The sequence below is a fragment of the Scomber scombrus genome, chromosome 19 (assembly GCF_963691925.1).
Source record: "Scomber scombrus chromosome 19, fScoSco1.1, whole genome shotgun sequence".
Taxonomy (NCBI): domain Eukaryota; kingdom Metazoa; phylum Chordata; class Actinopteri; order Scombriformes; family Scombridae; genus Scomber; species Scomber scombrus.
This window is the reverse complement of record NC_084988.1, coordinates 11,192,789-11,211,064: the sequence shown is the minus strand read 5'-3', so window position 1 is coordinate 11,211,064 and position 18,276 is coordinate 11,192,789. Positions and strand designations below refer to the sequence as shown.

Sequence of the window (18,276 nt, the reverse complement as noted above, 5' to 3'; positions counted from 1 at the left end):
GTACACAGGTTCACACAGGCAAACGCATATTTAAATATATATACTGTTTATATACAAGCACGTACATGTGCACTCATGCACTCACACATAAACACACAGGCAAAGATCCATACAGGATATATTAATCATCATGCATGGGTAGAGTTGCCAGCACTTCACTTTAACCCTGTCTAATGGGAAATCTACAGTGAATAGATGGCACATCTCTTCATACACATACGTCCCAGTCTTTCCTTTTGCACACTGGATCATCCGGTTTTTTGACTGCCGTCCATGTAAACACATAGTCACACCTAAAAATGAACACGCTTATCCACTATTACACTCGGGCGCAGAGACAAGCAACAGCCACTGTAATACACCAACCTAGTAAAGGGCTTTCCAAAATGTTGCTATTTAGAGAGCTGAACAAAAGCTGGTGATTAATACTATATTTCTGCCAGTTCTTGCATGCATTTAAACCATATTAACTTTGCACGCACAACAGCCCCTAATTACGTCTCAGTGAGCCCTGTGTTATCCGGTACGCAACCTGCCAAACTGCAATAATGCATTTCAAAACAAACGTATTTGAATTTATTACAGATAGTGTGTGCAAGTCACAGCTATCTGCCTTGTATTTTTGTCACGGTCTGTATCAATTTTGACATGTAAATTATGAAAAGCATATGCGATTAGTTGAATTTACAGGTGAGGCCAAGCGTCAACACATTGCAAGGTTCAAATTGTTTATTAAATGCAACTGCTGCCTAAACTAAGAGAACAGATGATGAGCTCCTGGCCTTTCCTTTCTTGTCTCCCTGTTGTTTTGAATGCACCATGATCTCTTTTCACTGGCGGCAGAGAGTTTGTATGTGTGTGTGTGTGTGTGTGTGTGTGTGTGTGTGTGTGTGTGTGTGTGTGTGTGGGTCTCTTTCTGTATCAGTGTGTGCCCTCTGGCAGTGTCCAGGGTTTTGCATGCAATTTCATCACACCATCTACACACACAAACACACTAAAACACTTAGATACATACTTATACCAGCTGACTGAATGGAGCCGCTTGTTCAGTCTGTTCAAGGGGATCGCTTTGCCAATAGGTGATCAAATGTATCGATGGGATGTGTGCTTTGTGGTGGGGCTGTTTAAGTCATCTTCTCCTCTTCTGACAGAGGCAGCAGTTGCTGCTTTTGAAACATTACTGACCACAGTCTGAGGGCCGTAACAGACCTCTGTGGTTGGCTGTCTCAGGACTTGTTGGATCACAGGCTCCTGTCAGGCTTGTTGGAGAGGGAAAGACGATGATAGCTAGACCTTGGCTAGCAACAAGATGTGCCTGTCTGACAGTAGGGCTATAATGAAGGAATGGCTAAGAATAATGTGACATTTAATTGATCCTGATTGAGAGAATTCTCATTTTGCTTGCCCCTTCCAGGCTGCGTAGAGCACAGAAACAGCTACAGAACAGTCGCTTGCTCAAGGTAATGTTAGTGGGGCAGATGTTCACTGACACTATGCTTGCTCCAGTGCATTTTTGATAATCCTTTTTTGCATTTAGTGTGAACAAGCATATCATACTTTCTAAAAAAAATTTGAGAAACTGCAGTAAATTTGCAGTTAATGAGATGTTTGATTATCTGGTACAGAAGTAATAATTTTGATTAAAAACACTTAATGATGGCAGGTCAGAAGACAGAGATCAGTAGTGTTTTTGCACTCATCTTTGCAACTACAAGTAGCATGGGAGATGAAGACTGCAGGAACAAGAGAGAGGAGGGGGGATGAGAGAAAGAAATGCACTGCCTATTGATTACCTTACACACATAAGTACAAGTGACCTGTAATCCACAGAGCACTTATCGACTCCTCTCCCCACCATATCCAGTAACAGCAGATCAATACGGCCCAAAGACAGTTACGGTACAGCACCATGCACTGGGCCAAGATAGACCTGGTTTAGACCAGGGCCAGAGCCTGACTTACACTGAAAAGTGCTAAATACTAGATCCATCAGCTCAAAGCCTTTCATGCTTTAAAAAAGTGGCATAGAAAAAAGAAACAGATTTAAAAGAAATCATGAAGAGCCATCGAAGAACGCTGGTGAAAGAGTAGAAAAGGTGAAAAAGTATGGAGAGTGAGAAAAACGAGAAAAAGAAAAAACAAAAGAGAAAGAGAGAGGGCAGCTGATTTAATGGTCTAATGAGGCCGTCCTCCAGCCAGTTGTTTTGTGTGAGGCATGCTCTGACCTTTCGCTCCGCTCGGGAGCCCCGCCGCCTCATTTTTCACATTCTTGCAATTACGTTAACGCTTGAAGCGCTCGCTGACTCCCGACTTTGGCCCTTCCATTCTGACAGAGCCTTCCCTCCCCAACCTCACCACCTTTCTCTCCACTCCACTCCACGCATGAACTCGCCTCCTATCTCAATACATTTCCACATAAAATTTGTAGTCCACACTCTCAAGTCCACAGAGAAAATGTGAAATGTGTGCTTCACTTCGGTAATGGGGTCTTTAACAGCTTGGCCCCTGTTAAAAGGGGTGACGATGTGGATCAGTTGAGGAAGACAGAATAGATGGGAGAGAGTGAGAGAGAGGAGGAAAGAGAAAGAGTGCGTTAGACCCATGGTGCTTTTTGGTTTCAGCTGCCAAGAAAAACATCAATCATTTCTTCTGCCAGCTTCCATCTTGAAAGGTGCATTTTATGTGTACATGTGTCTTGAAAAACATTTACCCCCAAAATGGAACAATCAATATGTTGAATCTTCCAAACATTCTCCTAAATATGGTGAAACATTTCTGACAGTCTTAATATCTTAAAACTTATTACTTCTTTCTTACTTTCCCTTTCTCTTTGGCTGATGTTAGGCGATGTGCAGACGAATAAAGTTCAGTTTCACTCACATAGCATTTCTTAAAAAATTACTGTGTGTACTGTGTATACAGGTCTCAGGATGGTCGCTCTGAGCAGAATTCATTTCCACAGTCTTGTATCTTAGCATTGAACGTTATTCTGAACCAGTGCCAAAAAACAATTTAACAAGTGTGCAAATATGTATTGCCCCTCTTGTGGAATAATTTATTGTCAAGCAGTAAACCAAGGTGAAGCATGCTCATAGCTGTCAGTAAAGATTGCCAGTTAAGTGTTTCAGTACAGTGCTCAGATCTGCATCCTCTCCCCAACCCGTTCTTAACAGACATGTTTTTCCTTTTTCTTAGAATTTCCATCCGAAAATATGTATTATCATCCTCAGGGCAAATTCTGCACTCTCACTTACTGACTGTAAGAGAGTGACTCCCTATGTTCTAGCTAGATAAACAAATATGAGCAGTTAAGGGGAGATGGTTCAGAAGGTAACACATAATAACTTCATTGACTCTGCTTGCACATCATTTTGATTAACAGTCCTTTGGAGCTCTCCCAAGCTTATCTAGGAACATCAGAGACATCAGTTGCAGGGAGTTAAACTTGATGAATGTGCATGCCTTAAGACAGCACTTGTTTCCAAGCAGGTGTCCATAATATGTTAAACATCCAAAGTGTGATGGAGCAGTGTGATGAAATACTCTGCACATTTGCCCACACCAAACACAGTAGAGTCAAATGCACTCAGTCATGAACAGTAAATCCCCAACACTGATTCTGCACGGTAGGTAACAGTTTCCCCTCTTGCTGTATCTGTGTGTCTGTGTGTGTGTGTGTATATGCATGCCTCAGCTCCAGTCCACTCTTGTAATTATTAGCTATGCATGAAGACCAAATCCACGTTGACATCTTGAGTGGTGAGCAAAGGGGCTTTCTGTACAGTTCCCCGATTCTACTGTAGATGGTAAAGGCTCAACAGAAGAGAGGAGAAAGCATTTTGTACATTTTCTCAGCAATTGAACAATCCCCACGCTCTGTGGATAGACAGGCTCCCCAGAGAGACTGAGAGAGGCAGAGATGGAGAGAAGGGGAGCAAGAGAGGGAGAGATTGAGTGTTTGGCTCCAAGGGAGCATGCTGCGCTTGATGGTGTTGTGGTACATTTGGCCTTGGCTAGGGGCCCCACTCAGCAAGGTCTTTGTGGTTGAGATCACTAGAGGGGGGTCATTCCTAGTGGGGACACAACTCCCTGTGTCTGCTCAGAGAGTCCCGGCATGAACAAGGCCTGTTGAATTTTCCGGACCTTTGGCTTTGCTTTTTTATAGCAACACTTAGTGCTCAAGAAGACCCAGAAAATAAAGAAAGAGAGAGAAAGCAAGACCAAAAAAAAACAAAACAAAATTAACCACAACGGAAAGTACACCAGAATCTCTGCTAAACGCAAGATGGAAGTCTTGTTGCGTTTTAGTGGCCAATACTCCAGCTCTGGAGTGATCAGTGAGGTGTGTCTGTGTACATAAAATATACAGTGTGTGTGTGTGTGTGTGTCTGTGGGCATGCATGCGCATGTGTGTTAGCTGTTTCCCTCTAAGTGCCTGTTAGAGTTTAATTTAGTGTAGTAATTAAAGCTGAACACTGGCCTATAAACAACAGATAAACAATAAAGCAGACCCAAGCCCTGCTGTTTCATGGCTCTCACTCCAAGCTGTTGGAGCACTGATAATTTTTACACAGTGCCACTACCTCACCACAACACAATGCTGGAGCAACAAGGGTGTGTGTGAGTTGTAAATGTGTGCATGGGTATATTTTAGTGCATGATGGCAGAGACTGAACAAAAAGGCCAAAAAAACACATAAACACACAGGATATGTGCACTTCCCCTCTAAAAAGAAAGCACAACGAGTCACTATGAAGCAATCAGAAAGTGTAAGAGGAGTAGCCTGCCTCAGTAGTCACTTACAAAACCAGCTCAATACACATACACATTAAACCAAGTGTAGCCATGATGTGCATTCAACCAATAACTCGCAATATCTCACAGTCAGTGACAGAAGTGGAAGTGAACTGCACCTAAATGGAAAACAAGCTAAAGATATACCTGTTTAATGAGGATAATAATGCTACAGCATTTCTCAATAAGCTACTGTGTGCAATTTTAGCCTTGTCACTACATGTCAGCCCCATGTTAGTCAGGTATCTGTTGTCAAAACAGCACAGTATGTCTGTCTGATGGTTTGTTGGGAAGGGGCAGGGCTATTGTTGAAAGCTGAGAAGAGTTTCTGTGGAGGGGGAGAAAACACGGTACGGAGGGGATACTTTCATGATCCCATTAGCATAAGAGAGGCTAAATTATTCATGTGGAGTGCTTAATCTATGGGGAAAAGTATAGTTAATGCACATAGTTTTAAAATGGATCTCTCTCTGCCTCTGCTCTAACACCAGATTCTTGCTGGATTCAGCATACGCGGGCATTTACGGGAACGGCTGTCACTCTCCCTTGCATACACATAGACATAGTACGTGTGGGCATATGTGCACAGTTGCTTAAGCGCTGCGGCACCTCAAGCTTTTTCAAGGGGCTCTGCTCTCAGGCTCATTCCCTCTCTCCCTCTCTCCATAAGTCCATTTCTCATCCCTCTTTACCTCTCTTTCTCTCACCCCCTCCTTTTCTTACTGTCTCTCTCACACTCCTCTCCTCACTCACCCCTCTCTGTCTCGCTCTCAGTACCGCAGACTACCTGGCCCTCATCCAAAATGTGATTAAAGAGAATGATCAGCTCCCTCAGCTCCCTCCTTCCTTCCTCCCTTCCGCTCTCTCTCTCTCTCTCTTTTTTCTATCTTTCTGTCTTTCTCCTGACCCTGTCTTATGTTCCGAGAGTCTATAGATCATGAGAGAGAAAAAATACACGAAAACAGTGAAAGAGAGGGAACTGTTAAAAGGTTGAAGACTGCAAGTAGAATCAGCTTCACTTCCAGTAACACTGTACTCTACCCACAACATCACCACCAATCTATGCCCTTCCATCCACACTACAGCTAAAGCTTTCATCCCACTCTCCCTCTTATCATCCCTCTCTCTCTCTCCCTCTCTCCTCTTCGCTCTTTCTCTTCCTTCCCTCTGCCTCAGCTCTGGCTGGGGCCTGGTCCCTCTGGTCCATAATCATGAACAGGCCCCCAGTGCGACCCGGGCCCAACCCAGCCTGGCCTAGCTTGGCCAGGAACTGGGTCCTCCACAGCAGGAAAGGCGCATTAACTGGGTCAGCCTAATGTGCAAACTAATGTTTGGAGAACATAGGGAAAAAATTACCCAGATTATTCTGACAGCAGCTGAGGAGAATGTCTGTTTTGCGCCATTAAGGGAAAGCTTGGGGGAGATGTTTTTTTTCTTTCTTTCTTTTCTTCTCTTTCTGTCTTTCTCTGAGACTTAGATGAAGAACAGCTTATCTGGGGGTGAGTTGAGCATAATTAAAAAGCAGAGAGGAAACAGTGTTGCAGGGAAGTAATCATGATTGAACCACAGTAAAAGGAGGGGAGTGACTTTTTCTCTCGTACCTCAAGGCTTGGGCCAAAAACAAAGACTGCAGTGCTGTAGTATCAGTTCATTATACAGTGGGTTTACACACCCATGTTCCACTGCTGATTACTACAGTGCATGTGGTTGTAGTGATGATGAGGAGTGCGCAAGGGGTCTGATGTAATATGGCTAAAAGGGATTTGAGCACGTGCCCCAAAGGGCATTTCCACGTCCATTAATGCTGCTGCCTCTGTGTTTTCACAGGGATGACAGTGCTTCGGTTCTTTAAAGGGAGAGTGTTTTCCCAGGAAATTTTCTGTCTTGTTTCAGCAGGCTTGCCTGAAGGGGGTCAGCCAAGAAGTCACCCTTAAGAGGTGATAATCCAATTGCTCTAGTCCTCACCAGATTTGTTTTCCCCTTGTCTGGCAGTGTTCGTGTGTGTGTGTGTGTGTGTGTGTGTGTGTGTGTGTATGTGTATGTGTGTGTGTGTGTGTGTGTGTATGTGTTTGTGAGTGTGTGTGTGTGTGTGTGCGTGCCTGTGTGCCTGTGCGTGTGTGTGTGTGAGTGTGCCTGTGTGCCTGTGTGTGTGTGTGTGTGTGTGTGTGTGTGTGTGTGTGTGTGTGTGTGTGTGTGTGTGTGTGTGCCTGTGCCTGTGCTTGTGCCTTTGCCTGCGCGTGTGTTTACAGAGAGTGTAAGCATGCGTGTGTGAATGCAAAAGACAGAAAATGAGAGGCAGAGGCAGCAAGATGCCACCGGTTTCTTCTGTGTCCAACTCTGGGCCCCATTCTAGATCAGAGAGAGGTTACAGAGGCCAAGTCTGTCAAAGGCACACCTGCAGGGAAACTCCAAAAAGCCTGACTGCCAGCTTACACAGGCCCGTTTAAGGTGTGCTTATTTGGAGTTTAACCCTGACTTCAGATGTCCTTTCCCTCTCTCCCCCTTTGTGTTTGACCAATGGGCCTTGTGCTCTTTTACTTTCTTTCCTTTCTTCTGCCTCCCTTGGCTCTTTAATCTCTTCCACCACCCCCACCCTTCCTATTCTCCTCCCACTAATGTCCAAACCCCACATCTCAGCGAAGGTCTCTCGCAAAAGACAGCACACAGTTGAGTAGAGTGGCTTAGCAAGGGCGGCTATAGCTCGTTCACTTGCTGTGTGGTTTGCTCTTGTGTAAATGAGGGTTTACACACACATGAAGCATGTTTGGAACCGAGCAGAGCAGCTGTACCCTACAGGTAGTGCTTTAACCATGCTGCCACCGTCCAAGAGAGTGGGAGGATGATAAAGGAAGTGTGTTACAATTCGAGTTCTTCCTCTCTGCTGCTGATTTTCACGCGCACATCTTTCACGTTTATGCAAAGCTTTTGAGGGCATTATGCAAGATAAGCTCATTTTCTAGTCTGATTCCCACTCTAGTACATGCTTTAATGACTCTTAAAGCCAAGGGCTGCTTTTTTAGGCATAATAGCAGTCCCGTGATCTCTCAGTTTCCACGAAGCCAGAGTGCTTTTTCCACACCTGATCACTTTTGTTCACCCATTTTATGGCTATTGGGGAGCAGGCGGAGGTGAGCAATTTGACAGTGGTTAGTGCCATGAGCCCTAATGTTTATTGGAAGCAAGCGTCTAATAATTTTTGATTACCCCAGAGGAGGTATTAGCCATGTTAGTCAGCAAGGATAATTTCTTATTTACATGCCCCAAGCAGTGAACACTCTGAAGGAACACTGGGGCTAAATGCGCAACAAAACAAATCAAACATGCCAAACGAGATGCTCCATCCTTGCTGGCTGCAGGGCGGAAGCTGAGAAAACCTTCATTATGCATTTACCATAATTCATTTAGAGGGTTATCAATTTGCAGAATACAGAGAAGATGTTTGGAGGGGGAAGCAAGAACACCATATCAAACGAAGGAAGAGAAAAAGGAACAAGGGAAGGCAAGATGAAAAGGAGTAAGATATTCAAGGATAGCTCAGTGCCTTAAAATGTTGTTCCAATTACACACTTTTCCATGTTCTGAGGCAGAACTTGCATGTTAAATGCTGCAATCTTGTCTCTTTTACCAGTGTCACGCTCCGCCCCCTAAAAGAGCAGGAGCTGATTTCCCTTTAATGAAAGCCGTTTGGCTCAGGAATTCTCTTCTCTACCATTTTTGTTGAGATTGAGGCTACACAGAGATGTTCTACTTCAAATATTGTCTTTCTGTTCATCCAGGGTCGCTCTTTGTTTGGCTTCTGCCCTGCTTACTCAAGGGTTTCTTGTATCTGTCTCTCAGTGTGGATTTCAGGACAGTTACTACATGTTTTCATTTTTCTCTCCTGGCAACACATACAGAAAGAAGAAAAAGACCTTTAAAAGCATCTTTCCCTCTGCCACCAAGGCAAGGATGACTAAGGCCCCATTAGAACAATTGGAGGAAACTTAGGGAGACGGGGAGTGTTCAAAAGAATGAAAGCAGCCAGAAAACACCGCTATCTTGTGATAACCAGTGCTTTCTTTCATTATCTAAACACAAAAACCTCCACCTTGGAAAAATTGCACTCACTGTATAGCTTCATTCAAAAAATAAAACAGAGAGGAAGAAAAGGAGAAACAAAAAAAAAAGAAAAAAAACATTTAACATTTTCCAGAGTCAGGGGGAAAAGCTGCATTGTTTAGTACGAATGCTTACTCCCAGGGATGCAGTGTTTAGACAACTGAGTGTCTGCAGGAGACATCTGTGAAGCCCGACCTTGTGACCCCGGAAAGAATGCTCTTAAGGTGGGGGGAAAACTGCCTTTACCACTGCATCATGGCCTACAGGACAGCCCAACAGCAGCACAACAAACACAACTGCTACAGAATATAATAACACAACAGTCAATGAAAAAAAAAGAGAATGTTGTAAAACAAAACAAAAGAAGAAACAAATTGAAGAAGAAGAAGAATTAAAGAGAAGAAGATATTCTGCAAATGTAAAGACAGAAATCATTTAAAAGAGTGAAAACACATGAATAAAAAGCAATAGAAATAGAGAGAAAGAAACATGTGGGAGGCAGATAATACAGAAGTATGAAAAGATGATTGCTCTGAATTGTGCCTCACAGGCCTGGCTGTCTCTTACTCCTTTGGCCCCCCATGAGATCATTTTCATCCTTTATGAGTCAAAAGGAAGCCCGGTTGAAAATGAAAGGTTACACAAGCCAGAGCCCAAGACCTTAGAGTGAGAGAGGAGAAGAGCCCCACTGCAAGGGCCCTGCTGCTATTCAAAGCACCTGCCATTGTGTGGGCGCTCATCCAGGCCTATTGTTGTGCAGAAATTAGTCGTGCTCCCTTTGGCTCCCTTCGGCTCCAGAGGCATGCGGCAGACCCCCTTGTTGTTTTGGGTTTAGATACGTGGTTGGATATATGCGTGGCCCCGGCTACCATCACCACTGGCTGTGGCCCTTTGCCCTCTCTCCCACAGCACAGTATCGTTCAGCTTTTTCCTCATATACTCACAGTTGTTCACTTCTCAAGAACACTTTCAGGCCAACAGTCCTGTAGTTTTCTCCCTCTTTCTTTTGTACTCCTACTCTTGTTTCTCCTTTGGTGTATATGCTTATTGTTCTTTGGAGCACCCTCATTATACCCATGGTTATATTTTAAGGGCCTCTCTCTTTGATTTTGGTCTCGTGGGGAGTTGGTGTTGGGCTGGTGGGAGCTGTAGGGCTGGCCCAGCTCTCAGGGCTCCCCAGCCAGTGTCTCAGAGAGTGGGCTTGGGGGTATTGTTGGGCTGGGCCCTGCTGCAGAAGCACTGGTGCTACTGCTAGTATAGGGGGTGGATGGAGGGGGGAAAAATTGAAAAGTCAATAACGAAGGCCGTGCAGTAAAAAAAGAAAAAAGAAAGAAAAGAAAAGAGAGGGTGAAACAAAAGGAGATGGAGAGCTTCAAAAAGCTTAGTACACTGCTAATTAATAGCATCAGAGGAGGAGCTTTTTTTCTCCCTTTTGGAACTTTATTGCTGCATATTAACTTGCAAGGCGAGGCGATAAAGAGCTCACATTGAGAGTCAGGTCCATCACACCGCCAGACCAACCTGATGTAATCATGTTGTATGAGTACAGATCAGTAATGTCTTATTTAGAACATTAAAAACAAACAACTGTGTCAGAGTGGTGTTGATTCAATGATGTGGTCAGTTGAGGCTGTAGTTTGCATTGTTCTTGTTAATATTCTTAATATGATATAACCCACAAACAACTAAACTGGCAGTCAACTGAACTTTTTAAGGAATGTAGAATTTATTGTAAGGCCATTGTATCACATTTCAATACATGATACAAGTGTTCCTTTTTTGATAGCTCAGTGTAGAATTACATTGTTAACAGCATGTGTGTATATTCACATGCATTTCTTTCTCTGCATCTCAAATTTGAGATGTTAACTTGTGTGCTGTCACTCCCCTTTTTCATGCTACTAATCAAAAGGTAAGTTCCAGGGACGTGGCGAAATACGAACTTCGGTGGGTCAATGAGGCAGAGTGGCAGTAATTTGAACTGAAAGCTTTGCAATTTGTATTTTTTTCACATCAGTAATAGGCTTCTCTTTCACTGTTCCTGCCACAGCAATTTCCACTGCCAACAGCTGTCAAGCCCCTAAAATCAAAATTAGTGCCATGGAATTGGGCCTTAATGAAATGACCTGCTGGATTTACCTTAAGGAGCAAGGCGGGCGGTCAATACTAGCCTCGTCAAAACCCTCTCTCCTCATGCTGCAGTCCCATTAATGAAAGGAAATAGTCTCGAGTAAATGTATTAAGCACTGCTTCCACCCTTTAATTATATTTTTCCCTTATCCCTTAATTCATTCACTCTTTCATTAGTTCTTAATATTGAAAACGGCTTTTAACAGGCTCTTCTGTCTTCATGGGGTCACCAATTATTTATCACTATGTACAACAGGAATGTCAGAGGAGTCCGTTTGTATTTTGGAATTAAATATAGTGTCCCACCACAGCTAGGACTGTGGTTATATATTTCATTTTGTGTAAGGAGTATTTTGGAAATAAACATACGTTATTTCCGTAAAATCATACAGAATAATGGAGCATTACACCATGGAACTGTGGGCTCCACCCCACCTGCCTACCACTGCTTCCTATAGAAAGTGTTGAATGTGTGCCAAGGCCCAGTGGAGGACACTGGGCCCGGGTTATTGACTTGTAAAGGAGCTGGTAGGTGAGGGGTCTTGACAAGACATGAGCGGCTGACTCTCTTGTAAAGCTGTATCTGATTTCTCTGCTAGTTGGCTCCCCAGAGGGACCCGCTCTACACTCTGTTGATCAGACTCTCACTCACAGCCGTATGGAAAAACGTGGCAATAAAAAGAATGAAAGAGTAGTTTTGTGAAAGAGGACACTCTCGTTCTATATGCCATGATTCCCTGTTAGGGTGAGAATGAGAGCAAGGGAGGTGGGAGAAAAGCGCAAATGAATCAGCTGCTAGGTGAAAGACCTGTATCTATGAGTACATGTAGTATGCCAGAAAAATCCTTCTAACATTAATGTTTTGGTGAGCTGTGTAATTTGAACTTATCAATATGGACATCTGAATGTGTGTAGGTGTAATGGCATAAAAATAACGGAAGTGTATCAGCAAGTGGGCAGACAAAGCAAGTATCAACTAAGCAAGATCCTCACTCCTCACAGATCTTACTAATTTATGAGGGTAAACTGTGCTGACAGAGAGAGAGATGCAGGTGGAGGGAGGACGTTTTCATTGACTCTCCAGAGCAGGCCAAGCCAAAGCCCCGGAGGGATCTCTCTCAGTTTGAACTTTATCAGGGGCTACGCTTAATCAATACACTATCGGAAAAAGAATTAATTACTAAAGCAGAATAAAACAGCTGCATTTTAAACCAAGGATTCATCAATTCTGTAATCTCTTGGTTACAGCTCAGGTGTCAGGAGGATCATTTCAACTCCATGTAATGAGGAACTGTGGGAGTTTACCCCAACCCTCTGCTGTCCTCCTCCTCCACCTCTCAATTTCTGACCCCCCTTCCCAACCAACACCCAGCTCTTATCCTACACCCCCTCAAGATATTTTCCTTCCCTTATTTTTCTATTTCCTCCCATTGCCTACCTTCCCGACTGTTTGTCATCTACCTGCAATATTCTCATATTTTCTCTCTTTTTTTTCTTCTTTAAAACATTTTTTTTTTTGGTTTCTCCCTGCATAATCCTTAATAGACCAACTGTATTTGACCCTCTCAGCCCCCCATCCCGCCACATTCCCTTCCCACCAAATTCCTGTCTTTGCGGGGATGGGACGAAGGGGTATTAAAACTGAAATCTCTGGTGCGAAGGCTGACTAGAACGGGACATTCCCGCTGCTGCAGCCATCAAGCCGGACATTCCTCCGCTCAGGCTGGGACACCACCGGTGTTGCAAAAGAAGGGGGGCATAAGGGATTGGGGGAGGCTGGTTTAGGCAGTGAAGGACAACACACCCTTGTGAAATAGTAAAAACCAAGATATTTTTGATATATAAAATCAATGGAGTTTGTGAACAAATTTAGATTCTGGGGGAAAGACAAGCCACATGGATATTATCCCCTGTCCAAAAAAAAAGAAAACCCTTGGCTGCACTGTTACTATGACCACTGACATCCACCCCTCACAGCCCTTGACCCGAGCCCAAAGCCTGTAAACGGACTGTCCTTGACTTGCCATAATGGGGGATTTCAAGGCAGGTTGAGAAGGGGTTATGGGTGATGAATTGGGTTTTTAGTGAGCTCATTAGGAAGCCAAACAGAGTTTAGACTGGCGGAGCGGGGCAACAGCGCAGTAATCAGTTCTGCTCGCTTTGTTCCCTGCCTCCAGGACATTCATGTGAAAAAAAGAGAGCGAGGAGAAAAAAAAACTTCATGGCATTTGGTTGATGAGAGGGCTGCTGAGCAGAGGCTACAATCTGATGGTTGACTTGTTGATTTATAAACCTTTTAAATCCATTTACTCTACCAACCCCCCAGCTCTATGTAGAAACTCCAACTCTGCTTTCATGCCACTGTCCATCAGGTGTGGCAACAATATCTGTAATAGATCCAAGTCACAGAACGTTTGTGTGTTTGGTTTTAAATTGTAATTGAGGGTAAAGAATCACTGCTGATGTTATCATACATTAACTTAAACAGTATATGTTGTTCTGAATTACGAAACCACACTTTGTTCAAACTGGCAACCTGCTCTTTCTTGTGGTTTAGATAGAGGACTTTGATATACAATAGTTCCTACTGGGGATTATGAAGCTATTTCTTCACTAGCAGATGGATCCATATGATGCATCTGTGTGCTCTCCATCTCTTTGTTTTTGGTTGCTCTGTATCATCTCAGTATTTTTTTATTATCATTCTAAAGTGTATTCCAAAGTAGAGCAACTTAGTCATTTTTAGGAAGTAAAAAGTGTGGAAGCAGCTTGTTTTACTAGTGATCATGCTTGTTTCAATTCAACATAGCCCCACTTGCTTTTGGGAATTACCTATTCTTTAATATTTAATGCCACATCAAACCTTGGGTTTTAAGAATGCTTCACTGTGGGCACTCAGCCCTGTTTTTCTATCAAAACATTTATAAATTATAGAGCTATTATTGTCAATACATGCAATGTTATATGCCAACATAAAGAATTATTCCATTTTACTATTTTTGGTAATGAAAGAAAGAAGTTAGCAAGGTTTGGACAGGTCATCAGCCGGTTCGTAAATTTGTTTATTAAGAAACAAAGGATGAACTGATATTACCTGTGAGACCAATTAGTCCTGTTTGATTTGGAGAGTAAGAGAGGAGCAGTGGCAGTTTCTTCTGCTGTACTGGAGTGCAGGGGGAATGGGGTGGAGTTGTCAGGGAGGCAGAGAGTGTGAAATGTCTGGTGGAGACCCAAAGCCCTTCATTAGCCACTGATCCCTGTCTGCTGAGTGAGGGGCAGTCATGGGCATCACAGCTCCCTTTTAGTTCCCCAAAAAGAGTGGGGTGAGGGGGTGGAGGGTTGCTCCCCCATCCCCTGCAATTTAGCCCTTTGCCATTCATGCAAATTGGGTCCTGACATCTGCAACAGCCTGCCTCCTTTCTTTTATACATCTTTATTCCATCTCTTTTCTTTCAATCTTTTTTCCTCTACAAATAATGCCCCATTTAAACGACAGAATCTTGTCTCAGCTGACATACATTATTTTATGCATACTCCACATATGTGTAGAAGAAACACTTTTCTGTGTGTCAAAATACACAATTTATAGGTATAGAATTGCAAGAAAGTATTCGAAAAATCATCCCAGGAAGCATGAACAGTCGTCGTGTGGCCAATTTATGATGTAATAAGTTAACTGTTGTTTATTAGATCAGGCAAAATCCTTTGAAAATCTTGGTGCACCCAATTGAAAATGTTAGGTTCTTGGCAGATGATAATGTTATAAGAAGATCCAAAGAATTCTAGGCAGTGAAAGGAGTAACCAGACAGCCTGCCCCCCCTCATCAAGCTCCCTTCTGGACAAACCACTTGTCTTTGGCTCCAGGGGTGAAGCTGAAATGTGAGGGTGGCTTTGCTCCAGCCCATATTTTGGGTTAAAAGGTAAAATAGCCTAACTGGCTGTTAAAAACAAGTTTTACCTCCAACCCTCACCCCTCCCCTGTCTTTCTCTCTGCTCCCTCCACTTCAACCTCACCCTCTTTGGTAGGGATGTGCACAGTGGGGTCAACACTGGGCTTGTGAGAGGAGAGAGGCCTTGTATCGGTGTGGAGGCGATAGTTATCTCCAGCATTCCAGAGATGACAGAGAGATATCTGCCTGATGGCAGGGTTAGGAGGCTTAGAGAAGGGGCGGAGAAGGGAGGGAGGAGAGGAGGTACAGGAGTTGTTGAGCAACTACCCCCCACCTCCCTCCTTCCTTCCCTCCCTGCCTTTCTTACTGCCTGACTGCCTCGCTTCCCCACACATAGAAAAAACCCATCTAATTAGAAGCTCTTATTCCACTTCATTTAAGGGAACACTTAATGATGTGTTTTTGGGGGGAGACAACTACACATTACTTCTCATGCAAAAGGAACCACTCAGTCGTATAGCACCCAGGATGCAGATACAGCTGTGTTTGAAATGAGGGTTTGTTCCCATATCTCTGGGGTGTCATGGCTATTGGAGAAGAGAGGAAAAACTGGTAGTCTTCTCTCTTTCACCTTTAGCCAGTGTCATGGTGGTAAGAGGGGGCGGTAAAGAGGAGGCGGGTAGTGACATCGGAGTTTGGCAGGGAGACTTGCTGAAGGAGAGAGTTTGTTGTAATTGCTCTGACAGGTTTTAGGGCTGTTAATGACTCCGGCCTGAGCGCTACCAATTTGTCAGCATGCTTGCTGTTTACTAAGCTGTTGTTTTATGGTCCAGTGCAAGGGGCTGCTGCTTGTTTAAGCACAGATCAGGAAATAATCAGCGTAAAACACTGGCTGCAGTGGTGCAGCCACACTAAAACAGTTCCATTTAAACGCCCTCATCTACTGTATGGATCTAAATGAACGCAGTAAACCATATGGTGTGTGGTCATACAAAGACACACAAATACAATGATGGGTTACTTACTTTTGCTCTAGTGTGTGTTTTTTATTATTAAAGGGATTATGTTCTACTCATTAGCACTTGTCTGCAATGTATGTTACGTCAGTGCAAAGCATATTGCTAGCATGCGGTTATAGTCAGAAGACCTGTAATCCCCAGTCGGCACAGAGCAACAGAGGGCCCGCCATTCCCCTAGTGTGAATAGAGTCTCTACGTGTTTTTGTATGTGTGTGTGTGTGTGAGAGAGAGAGAGAGAGAGAGAGAGAGAGAGAGAGAGAGAGAGAGAGAGAGAGAGAGATTGTGTGTGCGTCAAGAGCATGTGGTCCCAGAGCCAGCAAAGACCCCTTCGTAAATCCAGAGTAAATAAAAGGGGTAACCAGACGGACAAAAGAGGAGCCCCCACTGCTTCTCTCATTCGCTGCCATTTGGGGGACTGAATGTGCTAAACGCTGCTTATGTTGGCTGAAAAGTTGAGGAGAAAAAGAGGGAAAAGGGAGGCTCTAAATCCCCCTCTTCTTTTCTCTTCATTCTCTACGGCCAAGCCTGCAGGGCTAGATGTGGTGTATTAGGAGGGTGCTGGAGGGAGGGTCGGAGGGCCTGGTCACTATGGTGTGCTAAGGTAAAGAAGGCCAAAGGAGCTCTTGCTGTAACAAAACTCTTAGCCTCTGTCCTCCACCTTCTTCTCTTTCCATCTAACTCTACTCATGAGTTTTTCTCTTCTCCTCATTTGGGTGAGCTTGGGTGAACATGCCTGACTAGTTTGGGCTGACAGGGGGCGTGGGGGGTGGTGGTGGTTGTGTGGGGGGGCTCTGTTGTAATTAGTCACTTTAACCACAGCTTCCATAAGCCACTGCCTCAACACTCTTGGTTCATTACCCTGAAACAAACGCTGGGGCCTCCCAGTGCAAAATCATTGCACAGCCTTTAGAATAATACACACACAACATCTAAAGCTTGTACAGAAGCTCTTCAGTAGGTATATAAATAGTATAGGGACCTATAAATCTGGCGTGTTATGTGATAACTAACCATGACTGGGTCTGAATGTGTTTTCCAACTATTGAGAAGTCATTATGCATTCATGCATGGGTATATCACAATGGTAGCACCCCAGAAGGAGGACATTCTTGGTGTAGTGAAAGAGTCGCGATATGTGTTACTTACAGTCAGATACATAATGCTTCTAGGGCTGACTAGACCTTAGTGGTTCCCTAGGGGGACAGGGTGCCTCCTAGACATGAGGCATGATCTCTGGAGTCATTAGAACTCCCTTGAATCCCACTTAATCTCAGCAGAGACTGTAGGACACTTTGTGCTAAACCAATTCTTTGTGCAAGAAATCCTGAAGCGACCCTGAATGTGCCAACATTAGATAAGCAGAGTTGCAGTGTGTTTACAGTCCTTTCCCAACCCGTTAATGAGCTCAGCCCTGAGACCAATTTACTCACGGGGAGATATATCTGAATGCATTTTTAATAACCACCAACTGGTGATGAGAGAGGGAATGTATGTGAGCTTAATGTGCTCTTGGACTTGCTTGTTTGTTTGCTTGTTCATTCCATCTCTCACCCTTATTGCGTTTGGTCATTGTCTTCCATCTTGCCTGATTACACCTCCTCAGTTTCTGCATACAGAAGTATGCACAGAACTTTCATTGCAAGCACTTTAAGTCAAAATATTGATAGTATTCAAGGGAGATGGAGAGAGAAGGAAAGAGTGAGGAAAGACAGAAAGAGAGTGGGGAGAGTAAGGGGGGCGGGGGGGCTGTCTTTTTTCTGTCTCCAAGGGCGCTGCTTTTCCAAAAGTGCCTGGGGCTACACTCCAGCACCTCGGCTCCCCTAGGCCTTTCGGCTGCCTCCTAATAGCCAACCCCCATCTGTGTCACATGGCCAGATGATGGGACGCTTCCCCATGCTCTGCCCTGTGCTTTTTTTCCTTTCCCCATTTTTTTTAGAGTGCACATCCACACAGGTTAGAATGGCAGAGTTGCCAGGGAACAGTCAGAAGCCATTAGCGTTTGGGACAATTTGCCCTGCAGCGTTCCTTCTCTTGCTCATAAGAAAGGAGTGGGGGTGGATGCAAAGCACCAGCTCTCCTTTAGATGTAATGAGGTTGTGCAAGTTGGGCCTTCTTTATTCTTTTTCAACTCCTCCTCTTGCTTCATCTTCCTCTAATTTCTTTCTTTGTTATTTCTTTGTTATATACTGTGTGCATATGTCTATGTAGTATATGTAAAGACAATAACAACTATTAGTGTACACAAAATTCATGCTTGAATGCCACAAGCCTTGTCTATGTACACATGACAGTATCCATGTACATGTGAGAGAAAGATAGAGGGACAGAGGAGCTGAGAGCCTTG

General features: G+C 44.0%; 1 protein-coding gene across 3 annotated transcripts in view; it reads left to right on the top strand.

Annotated features, from left to right (window-relative positions):
• The window catches only part of meis2a (Meis homeobox 2a), a 78,310-nt gene that overhangs the window by 12,286 nt on the left and 47,748 nt on the right, over positions 1-18,276 (top strand). The gene's annotated exons all lie outside the window — the stretch shown is intronic.